This window comes from Gouania willdenowi, chromosome 18 (assembly GCF_900634775.1).
Source record: "Gouania willdenowi chromosome 18, fGouWil2.1, whole genome shotgun sequence".
NCBI lineage: Eukaryota > Metazoa > Chordata > Actinopteri > Blenniiformes > Gobiesocidae > Gouania > Gouania willdenowi.
Window position 1 is genome coordinate 16,262,444 of NC_041061.1, and position 15,926 is coordinate 16,278,369.

Genomic DNA, 15,926 nt, shown 5'->3' on the forward strand with positions numbered 1-15,926 from the left:
TATGTTCTAATGCTGAGGTCAGCATAAAATCACTACTTTTTAACCTGTAAGGCAAGGCAAATTTATTTGTATAGCGCATTTCATACACAAGGCGACTCAATGTGCTTTAAATGATAAAAAAAAAATCAATAGCTTAAGATCAATAGGTGGCCTAGTGGTTAAGGACACTGGGCTTGTAATCGGAGGGTTGCCGGTTCAAGCCTCACTTGGGCCATCACTGCGAGCAAGTCCCTTAACCCTAAACTGCTGCCCACTGCTCCTCAGGGATGGGTTTAATGCAGAGGACAAATTGCATGTATGTAACATTACATGGCCAATTAAAGGCGAAAGCCCCGATATAATCTTTAATCATACGCGGTAGAGAAAAAAAAGTGCCTCTCAGCTCTGCTGGCAGTTTGTTCCACTTCTTTGCAGCATAACAACTAAAAGCTGCATCACCATGTTTACTGTGAGCTCCACTATCTGACCCGTGTTCATTTTGAGTGTATTCTGACTGTAGTTTACTGTAAAAATAATGATTTTGAAATGTTATTTAGGAGGAATACAGGAAGCTGAATTATGTTGATAAATCTGAATATAAAAGTGCTGATTTGAGAATTTTAAAACTGGAGTAGAGATTAAAACATACATTAGAGGAGCAGCTTTTTTCACCTAATTACATAATGAACTTAACACAAAAACAAGCTCCAGTGCCCCCTCTGCTGGTCTAAACCACACGTGTCAAACTCAAGGCCCTACACGAGATAAAGTAAAAATCACTGAGAAAACATTGTGTGAATGAAACTGATATTTGCAGAGGCTCAGTTTTCTCAGTTCTTATATAGCACGATTAGTTATTTTTAAACAGATGAAAAAACTCAATTCTTACATTTTACTTAAATTATTTGATATCTCCTTAATTGGTCACAAAATCTAGGAAATTTAAAGTGAAGACCCTGTTGGGACTGACATCTATAGCACTCGGGATGTAACGATTAATCGTAAGGCATTTAAAAATCGATTCATAGGTATCATGATTGAAATCTATACTTTAAAAAAAGTACTGCGATTCAATTTTCAAACAGCAGAGGGCGCTATATATTTATCCTTTCTCTTGTCCAGCAATGTAACGGCAGGCGGAATCTGCTACTATTTTCTTTCTGGCCGCCTTCTACTCTTACATGTTAATGTTACATGTTAATAAATAATTCCTTACCCCTTTAGCACCAAAAGAATATTTGTAATATTACGTGAATATCTGTAAAAGTCAAGTTTTTATATTAGCTCTGTCTGCTAGCATAGCATTGCTTCTTCACTGCAAGATTAGCTGCATCCCAACCGACCACTGGGTTACCAGCACCCTCTGCTGGTCCAAACATATCTGACGTAAAACAGTGCAATGATGATTTTTTTTTTTAAGTCCAATTGTTAAGGCACAAAATACACTTTCAGTTGCACTTTTAAAAAGAAAAAGAACTATTATGCAGTTTTGCATTGTTTACTATAGAACCAGAATTTAAATTAAGCTTCTTTTTCATTTGCATTACTCCTTTATTTCAGTCAAGATTTATTTTTCGTTAAATTGCATTGTTTTGAATAGTTTATCAAGGGATTCTTTTGACAATTAAAAATAAAAGGAAAATTATACAGTATTTTCTAGTTTTTTTCCCCCCCAAAAAAAGTATATTTTTGTCATTTTTCCACAGTCCCATTTTGTAAAATAAATTATGAGAGAATCGTACTGTGAACCCAGGGTCGTATTGGGAGTTGAATGAATCGTTACATCCCTATATAGCACTGTATATGGTTGGCTTTTTAAAAAATATTTAATGTTTGTGTATGTAGAAATGCAAACTAGGGTACAAGAATGTTGAAGTTACTCATTTCCCACATAAAATCTGTGGACCATTTGAAATCAACCTGGTCCGTATTTGTCCCCTGAACTAAAATGAGGTGGCCACCCCTGGCCTAAACTCTGTGGTACTGGAAAATAGTCATAGATGTAAGCAATGATATGTAAAGCACTTTCTGACACACTGTGAAAGGTGCTTTAGAAATACTCATTCACACACCAGTGGGACAGCGCTGCCATGCAAGGCGCTAGTCCACACGAGACAAAAGACAGATCTTTTTTATTCTGGTCATCAGAAAAAACACAAAACCATTGTTGACAGCTCAATAAAGCCTATTAGCATGGCAGATATCCGTCCTACACCCAGGACTGATTAGGGTTGACACAATGTGGACATACTGTACATTCACATTTATTAACAAATAGTCCAGTGATAAACACAGACAATTGTAAGGAAAAGCTGTGCACTGCACTTTCTGTGTGAGGCAGTAATAAAACAGGAAGTTAAAACAAAACATACTTTTGTGCAATTTACGTAAACTTGGATACAAATTACAAGTGACATGTTTCTCAACCTTTCTTCCATATTTATTATGCACAATGTAAATGCTGTAGGAAATTTGCTTAATAGAAGTATATGATTGGCTCTTACAAGCGTTGTTTTGGGTGTGCACGTGCACAAAGTCAGCCTGCTGTCTGTCCATAGAACAGCTCCCTCTGCAGGGAAGTATAATGTGCAAAATAGCTGTAAGCAACTCTCCCAAGTCCCATCGAGTGTTCCACAAGAGAGAGTTTATTGATGAGAACTTTGAAGGAAAGGTGAAGATTTCCTGAGGACTATGAGCCATACAGTCCTCTACTCGGCAGTCCTAAACAGCAGCTGCAACCTCAGGCACCATGATGGAGACCCCAACACGGAAGTAGTCACCTGTGGCCAGGTACCTGCACCATGAAACACAGAAAAGGTCAAATGAATTGATAAATCATGACATCTTCAGTTGCTAATTAAACCTACCGGGTACAGATGACAGTCGTTTCACAGCAGAGGTTGAACGGTGGTAGTTGGTATGCTGCCAGGGTATAAGCGCACCAATTCCAGCCAGCAGGTCAGAATTGGGCACTGGTCACCCGTAGGTACAGCTGAAAGCGGTCATCATCCGGGCGCAGATCCTGAAGCAAGCGGTGAAACTCTCCGAGCTGGATGAGTTACTGATTTACCATTGTACCAGGAACCCCAGCGTCTTGAAGGTAAAGCTCTGTGATAGTTCTGATATCTGCCATAGTTGCACGTGTAAAAAAACTAAAAACCATCTAGCACGAGTCAGCAGAAGCACTTGGTAGGATTTAAACAGGTCAAATTGCCAGGACTTCCTTCGGAAGTTCAATACAATGTCACCTGGTTAATATCATGCAGGAAGGAATTAATCTGTGAAAAAACAGCTAGGACTTGATCGAGACAATGCAAAAAATACCTGGGTTATAGATCGAACAATGCAAAAAACACATGGGTTAGTCTTGGGAACAATGCAAAAACATACCTGGGTTAGTCTGAGGAACAATGTTGTACATTAAAGCAATTCAACATGAAGTTGGGTTAGTCATCGGAATAAGGAAAAGGTACCTTGGTTATATAGCTGAACAAAGAAAAAAGACCTGGCTCAGTAATCAGAACAATGCAAAAAGTTCTGATAGTTCTGATATGCGCTATAGTTGCACGTTGAAAAACTAGAAACCATCGAGCATGAGTCAGCAGAAGCACTTGGTAGGATTCAAACAGGACTAAATTGACAGGATTTCTTTCTGAAGTTCAATATGATGTCACCTGGTTGATATCATGGAGGAAGGAATTAACCTGTGAAAAAACAGCTTGGACTTGATCGAGACAATGCAAAAAATACCTGGGTTATAGATCGGAACAACGCAAAAATACTGAGTTAGTCTTGGGAACAATGCGAAAAATACCTGGGTTAGTTTTGGGAACAATGCAAAAAAAAAAAACCTGGGTTAGTTTTGGGAACAATGCACAAAAAAATACCTGGGTTAGTCTTGGGAACAATGCGAAAAATACCTGGGTTAGTTTTGGGAACAATGCACAAAAAAAATACATGGGTTAGTCTTGGAACAATGCACAAAAAAATACCTGGGTTAGTCTGGGGAACAATGCACAAAAAATACCTGGGTTAGTTTTGGGAACAATGCAAAAAAAAAAAAATACCTGGGTTAGTCTTGGGAACAATGCAAAAAAATACATGGGTTATTAATCTGAACAATGCAAAAAAAAATACCTGGGTTAGTCTTGGGAACAATGCAAAAAAATACCTGGGTTAGTTTGAGGAACAATGTTATACATTAAAGCAATTAAACATTAAATTGGGTTAGTCATCGGAATAAGGTACCTTGGTTATATAGCGGAACAAAAAAAATTACTTGGATCAGTAATCAGAACAATGCAAAAAGTACCTGTTACACATCAGTACAACGCAAAACAGAAGATGTTGACAGCAAAAGCAGCGTTTAGTTTTGGAAACAATGCAAAAAATACCTGGGTTAGTCTTGGGAACAATACTATAAAATACCTGGGTTAGTTTTGGGAACAATGCAAAAAATATAAGGGTTATAGATAAAAAAAAAATACCTGGATTATTGGTCTGAAAAAGGCAAAAAATAATTGGGTTAGTCTTGGAAACAATGTTGTACATTAAAGCAATTCAACATGAAGTTGGGTTTGTCATCGGAACGAGGAAAAGGTACCTTGGGAATCTATCGGAACAAAAAAAGAACTGGGTCAGTAATCAAAACATTGCGAAAAGGACCTGTTATACATCAGTAAGACGCAAAACAGGAGGTCCAAGACCTGTTTAAGCAACAACTTTGAAGATAAAATCCGGGTTAGCAAAGGGCTCTAAAGTAATCCACATGTATAGCCCCACAGTCATTAGCGGGCAGAAATATTTAACCTTAGCTGGGTGGCACACAGGTGGCAAACATTAGCCGGCAAAAATACTAAACCTTGGCTGGGGGTCGCACAGGTGGCAGAAATTTAGAGTTTTAGCTGGGGGGCAGACAGCTGGTAGAAATGATTAACCTTAGCTGAGTGGCAATAACTTATACAATACAACAATGAAACTTTAGCACAATAGAGTAATCCACATCTTATGTGACGAAAATCCTAAAGAGCTCCCGTCATATTTCTGATGTTGTGATGGCACTGTTTTTTATCTTTACATACGGGTCATAAATGTTTCTTCTGAAAATGAACAGTTTTGCACTATTTACGCATCATTGAAATCCCAACTAGGCTCGTCAACACGCAATAAAAATTAGTCTAGATTTGGTGGAGAAATTGGTCAAATTTTGGTGGTAGAATTAGTCAACTTGTCGATTTCATATCGGGATCATGGGACATCAACGAATAACCTGACCTTGAGGGTTCCCCCGGCAAACCCCGGGTTCACCCGACTTCAAAGGATTAACCACAAACATCCGGAGTTCAACCGACCTGCAGGGTTCGCCCGACACCTCGAATTCACCCAACATCCAGGGTTCCCCCCAACAACTCGGGATCATGGGACATCAACAGTTAACCCGACCTTAAGGGTTCCCCCATCGAACCCCGGGTTCACCCGACTTCAAAGGGTTAACCACAAACATCCGGAGTTCAACCGACCTGCAGGGTTCTCCCGACACCTCGATTTCACCCAACATCCAGGGATCCCCCCAACAACTCGGGATCATGGGACATCAACGGTTAACCCGACCTTAAGGGTTCCCCCGTCGAACCCCGGGTTCACCCGACTTCAAAGGGTTAACTGCAAACATCCGGAGTTCAACCGACCTGCAGGGTTCGCCCGATACCTCGATTTCACCCAACATCCAGGGTTCCCACCAACAACTCGGGATCATGGGACATCAACAGTTAACCCGACCTTAAGGGTTCCCCCGGCGAACCCCGGGTTCACCCGACTTCAAAGGGTTAACCACAAACATCCGGAGTTCAACCGACCTGCAGGGTTCGCCCGACACCTCGAATTCACCCAACTTCCAGGGTTCCCCCCAACAACTCGGGATCATGGGACATTAACGGTTAACCCGACCTTAAGGGTTCCCCCGTCGAACCCCGGGTTCACCCGACTTCAAAGGGTTAACCGCAAACATCCGGAGTTCAACCGACCTGCAGGGTTCGCCCGATACCTCGATTTCACCCAACATCCAGGGTTCCCCCCAACAACTCGGGATCATGGGACATCAACAGTTAACCCGACCTTAAGGGTTCCCCCGGCGAACCCCGGGTTCACCCGACTTCAAAGGGTTAACCGCAAACATCCGGAGTTCAACCGACCTGCAGGGTTCGCCCGACACCACGATTTCACCCAACATCCAGGGTTCCCCCCAACAACTCGGGATCATGGGACATCAACAGTTAACCCGACCTTAAGGGTTCCCCCGTCGAACCCCGGGTTCACCCGACTTCAAAGGGTTAACCGCAAACATCCGGAGTTCAACCGACCTGCAGGGTTCGCCCGACACCTCGATTTCACCCAACATCCAGGGTTCCCCCCAACAACTCGGGATCATGGGACATCAACAGTTAACCCGACCTTAAGGGTTCCCCCGTCGAACCCCGGGTTCACCCGACTTCAAAGGGTTAACCACAAACATCCGGAGTTCAACCGACCTGCAGGGTTCGCCCGATACCTCGATTTCACCCAACATCCAGGGTTCCCCCCAACAACTCGGGATCATGGGACATCAACAGTTAACCCGACCTTAAGGGTTCCCCCGTCGAACCCCGGGTTCACCCGACTTCAAAGGGTTAACCACAAACATCCGGAGTTCAACCGACCTGCAGGGTTCGCCCGATACCTCGATTTCACCCAACATCCAGGGTTCCCACCAACAACTCGGGATCATGGGACATCAACAGTTAACCCGACCTTAAGGGTTCCCCCGTCGAACCCCGGGTTCACCCGACTTCAAAGGGTTAACCACAAACATCCGGAGTTCAACCGACCTGCAGGGTTCGCCCGACACCTCGAATTCACCCAACATCCAGGGTTCCCCCCAACAACTCGGGATCATGGGACATCAACGGTTAACCCGACCTTAAGGGTTCCCCCGTCGAACCCCGGGTTCACCCGACTTCAAAGGGTTAACCACAAACATCCGGAGTTCAACCGACCTGCAGGGTTCGCCCGACACCTCGATTTCACCCAACATCCAGGGTTCCCCCCAACAACTCGGGATCATGGGACATCAAGGGTTAACCCGACCTTAAGGGTTCCACCGTCGAACCCAAGGTTCACCCGACTTCAAAGGGTTAACCACAAACATCCGGAGTTCAACCGACCTGCAGGGTTCGCCCGACACCTCGATTTCACCCAACATCCAGGGTTCCCCCCAACAACTCGGGATCATGGGACATCAACAGTTAACCCGACCTTGAGGGTTCCCCCGGCGAACCCCGGGTTCACCCTGCTTCAAAGGGTTAACCGCAAACATCCGGAGTTCAACCGACCTGCAGGGTTCGCCCGACACCACGATTTCACCCAACATCCAGGGTTCCCCCCAACAACTCGGGATCATGGGACATCAACAGTTAACCCGACCTTAAGGGTTCCCCCGTCGAACCCCGGGTTCACCCGACTTCAAAGGGTTAACCGCAAACATCCGGAGTTCAACCGACCTGCAGGGTTCGCCCGATACCTCGATTTCATCCAACATCCAGGGTTCCCCCCAACAACTCGGGATCATGGGACATCAACAGTTAACCCGACCTTAAGGGTTCCCCCGTCGAACCCCGGGTTCACCCGACTTCAAAGGGTTAACCACAAACATCCGGAGTTCAACCGACCTGCAGGGTTCGCCCGACACCTCGAATTCACCCAACATCCAGGGTTCCCCCCAACAACTCGGGATCATGGGACATCAACGGTTAACCCGACCTTAAGGGTTCCCCCGTCGAACCCCGGGTTCACCCGACTTCAAAGGGTTAACCACAAACATCCGGAGTTCAACCGACCTGCAGGGTTCGCCCGACACCTCGAATTCACCCAACATCCAGGGTTCCCCCCAACAACTCGGGATCATGGGACATCAACGGTTAACCCGACCTTAAGGGTTCCCCCGTCGAACCCCGGGTTCACCCGACTTCAAAGGGTTAACCACAAACATCCGGAGTTCAACCGACCTGCAGGGTTCGCCCGACACCTCGATTTCACCCAACATCCAGGGTTCCCCCCAACAACTCGGGATCATGGGACATCAAGGGTTAACCCGACCTTAAGGGTTCCACCGTCGAACCCAAGGTTCACCCGACTTCGAAGGGTTAACCACAAACATCCGGAGTTCAACCGACCTGCAGGGTTCGCCCGACACCTCGATTTCACCCAACATCCAGGGTTCCCCCCAACAACTCGGGATCATGGGACATCAACAGTTAACCCGACCTTAAGGGTTCCCCCGTCGAACCCCGGGTTCACCCGACTTCAAAGGGTTAACCGCAAACATCCGGAGTTCAACCGACCTGCAGGGTTCGCCCGATACCTCGATTTCATCCAACATCCAGGGTTCCCCCCAACAACTCTGGATCATGGGACATCAACAGTTAACCCGACCTTAAGGGTTCCCCCGTCGAACCCCGGGTTCACCCGACTTCAAAGGGTTAACCACAAACATCCGGAGTTCAACCGACCTGCAGGGTTCGCCCGACACCTCGAATTCACCCAACATCCAGGGTTCCCCCCAACAACTCGGGATCATGGGACATTAACGGTTAACCCGACCTTAAGGGTTCCCCCGTCGAACCCCGGGTTCACCCGACTTCAAAGGGTTAACCACAAACATCCGGAGTTCAACCGACCTGCAGGGTTCGCCCGATACCTCGATTTCACCCAACATCCAGGGTTCCCCCCAACAACTCGGGATCATGGGACATCAACAGTTAACCCGACCTTAAGGGTTCCCCCGGCGAACCCCGGGTTCACCCGACTTCAAAGGGTTAACCGCAAACATCCGGAGTTCAACCGACCTGCAGGATTCGCCCGACACCACGATTTCCCCCAACATCCAGGGTTCCCCCCAACAACTCGGGATCATGGGACATCAACAGTTAACCCGACCTTAAGGGTTCCCCCGGCGAACCCCGGGTTCACCCGACTTCAAAGGGTTAACCGCAAACATCCGGAGTTCAACCGACCTGCAGGGTTCGCCCGACACCTCGATTTCACCCAACATCCAGGGTTCCCCCCAACAACTCGGGATCATGGGACATCAACAGTTAACCCGACCTTAAGGGTTCCCCCGTCGAACCCCGGGTTCACCCGACTTCAAAGTGTTAACCACAAACATCCGGAGTTCAACCGACCTGCAGGGTTCGCCCGACACCTCGAATTCACCCAACATCCAGGGTTCCCCCCAACAACTCGGGATCATGGGACATCAACAGTTAACCCGACCTTAAGGGTTCCCCCGTCGAACCCCGGGTTCACCCGACTTCAAAGGGTTAACCACAAACATCCGGAGTTCAACCAACCTGCAGGGTTCGCCCGATACCTCGATTTCACCCAACATCCAGGGTTCCCCCCAACAACTCGGGATCATGGGACATCAACAGTTAACCCGACCTTAAGGGTTCCCCCGGCGAACCCCGGGTTCACCCGACTTCAAAGGGTTAACCGCAAACATCCGGAGTTCAACCGACCTGCAGGGTTCGCCCGACACCACGATTTCACCCAACATCCAGGGTTCCCCCCAACAACTCGGGATCATGGGACATCAACAGTTAACCCGACCTTAAGGGTTCCCCCGTCGAACCCCGGGTTCACCCGACTTCAAAGGGTTAACCGCAAACATCCGGAGTTCAACCGACCTGCAGGGTTCGCCCGACACCTCGATTTCACCCAACATCCAGGGTTCCCCCCAACAACTCGGGATCATGGGACATCAACAGTTAACCCGACCTTAAGGGTTCCCCCGTCGAACCCCGGGTTCACCCGACTTCAAAGGGTTAACCGCAAACATCCGGAGTTCAACCGACCTGCAGGGTTCGCCCGATACCTCGATTTCACCCAACATCCAGGGTTCCCACCAACAACTCGGGATCATGGGACATCAACAGTTAACCCGACCTTAAGGGTTCCCCCGTCGAACCCCGGGTTCACCCGACTTCAAAGGGTTAACCACAAACATCCGGAGTTCAACCGACCTGCAGGGTTCGCCCGACACCTCGATTTCACCCAACATCCAGGGATCCCCCCAACAACTCGGGATCATGGGACATCAACGGTTAACCCGACCTTAAGGGTTCCCCCGTCGAACCCCGGGTTCACCCGACTTCAAAGGGTTAACCACAAACATCCGGAGTTCAACCGACCTGCAGGGTTCGCCCGATACCTCGATTTCACCCAACATCCAGGGTTCCCCCCAACAACTCGGGATCATGGGACATCAACAGTTAACCCGACCTTAAGGGTTCCCCCGGCGAACCCCGGGTTCACCCGACTTCAAAGGGTTAACCGCAAACATCCGGAGTTCAACCGACCTGCAGGATTCGCCCGACACCACGATTTCCCCCAACATCCAGGGTTCCCCCCAACAACTCGGGATCATGGGACATCAACAGTTAACCCGACCTTAAGGGTTCCCCCGGCGAACCCCGGGTTCACCCGACTTCAAAGGGTTAACCGCAAACATCCGGAGTTCAACCGACCTGCAGGGTTCGCCCGACACCTCGATTTCACCCAACATCCAGGGTTCCCCCCAACAACTCGGGATCATGGGACATCAACAGTTAACCCGACCTTAAGGGTTCCCCCGTCGAACCCCGGGTTCACCCGACTTCAAAGTGTTAACCACAAACATCCGGAGTTCAACCGACCTGCAGGGTTCGCCCGACACCTCGAATTCACCCAACATCCAGGGTTCCCCCCAACAACTCGGGATCATGGGACATCAACAGTTAACCCGACCTTAAGGGTTCCCCCGTCGAACCCCGGGTTCACCCGACTTCAAAGGGTTAACCACAAACATCCGGAGTTCAACCAACCTGCAGGGTTCGCCCGATACCTCGATTTCACCCAACATCCAGGGTTCCCCCAACAACTCGGGATCATGGGACATCAACAGTTAACCCGACCTTAAGGGTTCCCCCGGCGAACCCCGGGTTCACCCGACTTCAAAGGGTTAACCGCAAACATCCGGAGTTCAACCGACCTGCAGGGTTCGCCCGACACCACGATTTCACCCAACATCCAGGGTTCCCCCCAACAACTCGGGATCATGGGACATCAACAGTTAACCCGACCTTAAGGGTTCCCCCGTCGAACCCCGGGTTCACCCGACTTCAAAGGGTTAACCGCAAACATCCGGAGTTCAACCGACCTGCAGGGTTCGCCCGACACCTCGATTTCACCCAACATCCAGGGTTCCCCCCAACAACTCGGGATCATGGGACATCAATAGTTAACCCGACCTTAAGGGTTCCCCCGTCGAACCCCGGGTTCACCCGACTTCAAAGGGTTAACCACAAACATCCGGAGTTCAACCGACCAGCAGGGTTCGCCCGATACCTCGATTTCACCCAACATCCAGGGTTCCCCCCAACAACTCGGGATCATGGGACATCAACAGTTAACCCGACCTTAAGGGTTCCCCCGTCGAACCCCGGGTTCACCCAACTTCAAAGGGTTAACTGCAAACATCCGGAGTTCAACCGACCTGCAGGGTTCGCCCGATACCTCGATTTCACCCAACATCCAGGGTTCCCACCAACAACTCGGGATCATGGGACATCAACAGTTAACCCGACCTTAAGGGTTCCCCCGGCGAACCCCGGGTTCACCCGACTTCAAAGGGTTAACCGCAAACATCCGGAGTTCAACCGACCTGCAGGGTTCGCCCGACACCACGATTTTACCCAACATCCAGGGTTCCCCCCAACAACTCGGGATCATGGGACATCAACAGTTAACCCGACATTAAGGGTTCCCCCGTCGAACCCCGGGTTCACCCGACTTCAAAGGGTTAACCACAAACATCCGGAGTTCAACCGACCTGCAGGGTTCGCCCGACACCTCGAATTCACCCAACTTCCAGGGTTCCCCCCAACAACTCGGGATCATGGGACATTAACGGTTAACCCGACCTTAAGGGTTCCCCCGTCGAACCCCGGGTTCACCCGACTTCAAAGGGTTAACCGCAAACATCCGGAGTTCAACCGACCTGCAGGGTTCGCCCGATACCTCGATTTCACCCAACATCCAGGGTTCCCACCAACAACTCGGGATCATGGGACATCAACAGTTAACCCGACCTTAAGGGTTCCCCCGTCGAACCCCGGGTTCACCCGACTTCAAAGGGTTAACCACAAACATCCGGAGTTCAACCGACCTGCAGGGTTCGCCCGACACCTCGATTTCACCCAACATCCAGGGATCCCCCCAACAACTCGGGATCATGGGACATCAACGGTTAACCCGACCTTAAGGGTTCCCCCGTCGAACCCCGGGTTCACCCGACTTCAAAGGGTTAACCACAAACATCCGGAGTTCAACCGACCTGCAGGGTTCGCCCGATACCTCGATTTCACCCAACATCCAGGGTTCCCCCCAACAACTCGGGATCATGGGACATCAACAGTTAACCCGACCTTAAGGGTTCCCCCGGCGAACCCCGGGTTCACCCGACTTCAAAGGGTTAACCGCAAACATCCGGAGTTCAACCGACCTGCAGGGTTCGCCCGACACCACGATTTCACCCAACATCCAGGGTTCCCCCCAACAACTCGGGATCATGGGACATCAACAGTTAACCCGACCTTAAGGGTTCCCCCGTCGAACCCCGGGTTCACCCGACTTCAAAGGGTTAACCGCAAACATCCGGAGTTCAACCGACCTGCAGGGTTCGCCCGACACCTCGATTTCACCCAACATCCAGGGTTCCCACCAACAACTCGGGATCATGGGACATCAACAGTTAACCCTACCTTAAGGGTTCCCCCGTCGAACCCCGGGTTCACCCGACTTCAAAGGGTTAACCACAAACATCCGGAGTTCAACCGACCTGCAGGGTTCGCCCGACACCTCGAATTCACCCAACATCCAGGGTTCCCCCCAACAACTCGGGATCATGGGACATTAACGGTTAACCCGACCTTAAGGGTTCCCCCGTCGAACCCCGGGTTCACCCGACTTCAAAGGGTTAACCACAAACATCCGGAGTTCAACCGACCTGCAGGGTTCGCCCGATACCTCGATTTCACCCAACATCCAGGGTTCCCCCCAACAACTCGGGATCATGGGACATCAACAGTTAACCCGACCTTAAGGGTTCCCCCGGCGAACCCCGGGTTCACCCGACTTCAAAGGGTTAACCGCAAACATCCGGAGTTCAACCGACCTGCAGGATTCGCCCGACACCACGATTTCACCCAACATCCAGGGTTCCCCCCAACAACTCGGGATCATGGGACATCAACAGTTAACCCGACCTTAAGGGTTCCCCCGGCGAACCCCGGGTTCACCCGACTTCAAAGGGTTAACCGCAAACATCCGGAGTTCAACCGACCTGCAGGGTTCGCCCGACACCTCGATTTCACCCAACATCCAGGGTTCCCCCCAACAACTCGGGATCATGGGACATCAACAGTTAACCCGACCTTAAGGGTTCCCCCGTCGAACCCCGGGTTCACCCGACTTCAAAGTGTTAACCACAAACATCCGGAGTTCAACCGACCTGCAGGGTTCGCCCGACACCTCGAATTCACCCAACATCCAGGGTTCCCCCCAACAACTCGGGATCATGGGACATCAACAGTTAACCCGACCTTAAGGGTTCCCCCGTCGAACCCCGGGTTCACCCGACTTCAAAGGGTTAACCACAAACATCCGGAGTTCAACCAACCTGCAGGGTTCGCCCGATACCTCGATTTCACCCAACATCCAGGGTTCCCCCCAACAACTCGGGATCATGGGACATCAACAGTTAACCCGACCTTAAGGGTTCCCCCGGCGAACCCCGGGTTCACCCGACTTCAAAGGGTTAACCGCAAACATCCGGAGTTCAACCGACCTGCAGGGTTCGCCCGACACCACGATTTCACCCAACATCCAGGGTTCCCCCCAACAACTCGGGATCATGGGACATCAACAGTTAACCCGACCTTAAGGGTTCCCCCGTCGAACCCCGGGTTCACCCGACTTCAAAGGGTTAACCGCAAACATCCGGAGTTCAACCGACCTGCAGGGTTCGCCCGACACCTCGATTTCACCCAACATCCAGGGTTCCCCCCAACAACTCGGGATCATGGGACATCAATAGTTAACCCGACCTTAAGGGTTCCCCCGTCGAACCCCGGGTTCACCCGACTTCAAAGGGTTAACCACAAACATCCGGAGTTCAACCGACCTGCAGGGTTCGCCCGATACCTCGATTTCACCCAACATCCAGGGTTCCCCCCAACAACTCGGGATCATGGGACATCAACAGTTAACCCGACCTTAAGGGTTCCCCCGTCGAACCCCGGGTTCACCCAACTTCAAAGGGTTAACTGCAAACATCCGGAGTTCAACCGACCTGCAGGGTTCGCCCGATACCTCGATTTCACCCAACATCCAGGGTTCCCACCAACAACTCGGGATCATGGGACATCAACAGTTAACCCGACCTTAAGGGTTCCCCCGGCGAACCCCGGGTTCACCCGACTTCAAAGGGTTAACCGCAAACATCCGGAGTTCAACCGACCTGCAGGGTTCGCCCGATACCTCGATTTCACCCAACATCCAGGGTTCCCCCCAACAACTCGGGATCATGGGACATCAACAGTTAACCCGACCTTAAGGGTTCCCCCGTCGAACCCCGGGTTCACCCGACTTCAAAGGGTTAACCGCAAACATCCGGAGTTCAACCGACCTGCAGGGTTCGCCCGACACCACGATTTTACCCAACATCCAGGGTTCCCCCCAACAACTCGGGATCATGGGACATCAACAGTTAACCCGACCTTAAGGGTTCCCCCGTCGAACCCCGGGTTCACCCGACTTCAAAGGGTTAACCACAAACATCCGGAGTTCAACCGACCTGCAGGGTTCGCCCGACACCTCGAATTCACCCAACTTCCAGGGTTCCCCCCAACAACTCGGGATCATGGGACATTAACGGTTAACCCGACCTTAAGGGTTCCCCCGTCGAACCCGGGTTCACCCGACTTCAAAGGGTTAACCACAAACATCCGGAGTTCAACCGACCTGCAGGGTTCGCCCGACACCTCGATTTCACCCAACATCCAGGGATCCCCCCAACAACTCGGGATCATGGGACATCAACGGTTAACCCGACCTTAAGGGTTCCCCCGTCGAACCCCGGGTTCACCCGACTTCAAAGGGTTAACCACAAACATCCGGAGTTCAACCGACCTGCAGGGTTCGCCCGATACCTCGATTTCACCCAACATCCAGGGTTCCCCCCAACAACTCGGGATCATGGGACATCAACAGTTAACCCGACCTTAAGGGTTCCCCCGGCGAACCCCGGGTTCACCCGACTTCAAAGGGTTAACCGCAAACATCCGGAGTTCAACCGACCTGCAGGGTTCGCCCGACACCACGATTTCACCCAACATCCAGGGTTCCCCCCAACAACTCGGGATCATGGGACATCAACAGTTAACCCGACCTTAAGGGTTCCCCCGTCGAACCCCGGGTTCACCCGACTTCAAAGGGTTAACCGCAAACATCCGGAGTTCAACCGACCTGCAGGGTTCGCCCGACACCTCGATTTCACCCAACATCCAGGGTTCCCACCAACAACTCGGGATCATGGGACATCAACAGTTAACCCGACCTTAAGGGTTCCCCCGTCGAACCCCGGGTTCACCCGACTTCAAAGGATTAACCACAAACATCCGGAGTTCAACCGACCTGCAGGGTTCGCCCGACACCTCGATTTCACCCAACATCCAGGGTTCCCCCCAACAACTCGGGATCATGGGACATTAACGGTTAACCCGACCTTAAGGGTTCCCCCGGCGAACCCCGGGTTCACCCGACTTCAAAGGATTAACCACAAACATCCGGAGTTCAACCGACCTGCAGGGTTCGCC